This window comes from Notechis scutatus, chromosome 6 (genome assembly GCF_049901735.1).
Source record: "Notechis scutatus isolate UNSWTSFEM ecotype Mainland chromosome 6, rNotScu1.2, whole genome shotgun sequence".
Taxonomy (NCBI): Eukaryota; Metazoa; Chordata; class Lepidosauria; order Squamata; family Elapidae; genus Notechis; species Notechis scutatus.
The window spans coordinates 24700163-24702688 of record NC_142014.1 but is presented as its reverse complement, the minus strand read 5'-3'; positions in this window follow the sequence as shown (position 1 = coordinate 24702688).

Below are 2526 nucleotides of genomic sequence, written 5' to 3'. Positions count from 1 at the left end.
GGATTTAGAAGGAAAACACACGGAATCACACTGTGATGACCCATAGTCTGTCAAAATAACCCAAAACCCAAAACATATATTAAAGTCCGGTAAGGCCTTCAACTTAACTTCACTGTTTTTTTTAAACAAATTTTATTAATTTTTTAAAAACAATACACAAACAAGCAAAACGTAGAATATAATAACATAAGACATCTTTTCTGAAAAACAAATAAAACATCTTATTTAAAGACAGGATAATTCCAAATGATCACATTTCCATACAAGCACAATTTAATATGTATATTTATCTTATCTGTTCAACTTCATATCTTTTCCCAACTTCTCTTTATTTCTCCCTTTCCTTCTATTCAATTATATTTCTTTTGCCTTGAATTGTATATATTCATTGTATCCATCTGTCTTATACAATTTCGTTATTCTCTTCCAACATTCTTCTAACGTTTTATTAATTCAAACATAAACAAACAAAACACAAAACATAAATACATAAAACTTCTTTTTGGACAGACATAAATCATATTCATGCTCAGTTAATATACTATTTCATATCTTATTTAACATTCTATATTTTCTATATATTTTCTCTCTTCATTCACTCTCTTCATTCTATTTTATTTATTTCATCTCAATTTAGATAATTATACTTACATCTTTTGTCCGTTCTCTTTCAATTATCTATTTATCTTTTCTTTCTAATACAATATTTCTCCTGTAATCACTGGTTGAAGTATGACAACTTTGTTATCTTTCCCCTAAATTTAACACTTAAAATAATACATACTTTCCATACTGATTCTGCTTAGTACATTCTAAAAATTACATTTTAGAATAATGAAACAAAAAAAAAAGAGAATTAAGTTTATAAGATAGTAAAAACAATATTCCATAGAAAGTTAAACTCTATTATTAAATCTTAAACATTTTTATAGATTCCCTTTAATGCATTATTAACTCATATAATATTTCAGTTTTCTCACTCAATTTCAAATACTAAAATCTACAATACAATCTTATGTACTTTTGCAGAATCATTTTTTAAATTATAATTTACCCTTTGTCTCTGAAAAAAAAACCTGTTTTTTAACATCTTGTTTTAAACCTTTATGACTTCTTTTTCCTTTTTCCCTTTCTTTCTTATCAATTCTAGCCTTTTTGCCCCCCCCCCCCATCTCTCAAACTCCCCTCTCTTAATCTTCCCTCTCTGTTGTATTTCTCTTTTCTGTTGCTTTCTGACATTGTATCGATTTTTCATCTTATTTTTCCCTTTCTTGGTTGCTTTTTTAAGTTCTAAATTCTCCATTTTCTTTCCCTCCTTTCTCTTATCTTCCTCAAGTAAGATTGTCTGTCCATTAAAGATGGCTTCTTCTCCTTCATCCCAGCCTTCTTGTTGTTGTATTTCTTGGTAGGTAGAAATCGCCATTTCTAAAAAGTGAAAAATAGATTCAGAAGAGCCCTTGCCTTCTTGTTCCTCTTCTTTTAGCTTTTGAAATTCCATTTGCAATTCCTCAACAGATAATGCCATATTTTTTTCTTAAAAACAACCCAAATGTTTTTAATCTTTCAAGAAATAGTTCCCCAAAATCCCAAAGTCACAAAGCAATCCAAATCAAAATAAATTGTTTCATTTAGCACTTTCTTCTTTTTATATTTTCTCTTCCTGGGGTAGAGTTCAATTACACAGTTCCAAAGTCATTTTTAGAAGCCTTATTGCCTTTTATATCGGTCTTATAAACTCTAAGCAGTCTCCTTCAATACAATCTTAAAGTAAGTTCTTTACCTCTTCCCTCCCACTTATAGCAAAGAAGATTTTAGTTTTTAATTCCAATGTTCAGAAATCTTTTATCCCCTTGGCTTTAAATTTCAGGTTTAGTTACCTTCTGTGCCCAAGCAGGTTTTTCCGATTTCCATCAGCTATTTCCATGGGGAGGGAGAGTGAGAGAAAATAACTTTCCCTTTCACTTTTCTTCTGCCGCTTTCCAGTCTTCTTAGGGAACAATGTATCATTCAAACAATTAAGATTCCAGGGTATTTAAAAGTTCCTTGTTGTCCCGGTTCAGCCAAAAAACTTTCACTTTCTCCAACTTCCTCCTGCACAATCTTACCTGGCTGCAGGCTTCTTTGTGGCGGCCATTACTGACCGCCACTCCACCACCTTGGGAAAAAGGAGTTTAGCCAGCTGAGGAGGGGGTTTGCGATACCCCCAAACCCCTGTCCGGATCTCCTCTCTTCAGTTGCCTCTACGGGGCAACCATATCCTCCAGATCCGGCTGGATCGGAGGCACTTCGGCAGCGAGCGCAGCAGGAACCACGCACGATCGTGGATTCCTGCCGCCGCCGAAGCCTTGCAAACCGGAAACCCTTAACTTCACTGTTTTATTAGGCACAGTTTAAAGTCACAAAAGTAAATAATGAGGCAAACAGAAAACCAAAATAAACCGCACTGATGAGAGTTCTGAAGCAAGCCGAGATAACTAATTATAAACTCCAGGAAAATAACCGAGAAAAGTCCATGGGAAGAACGCC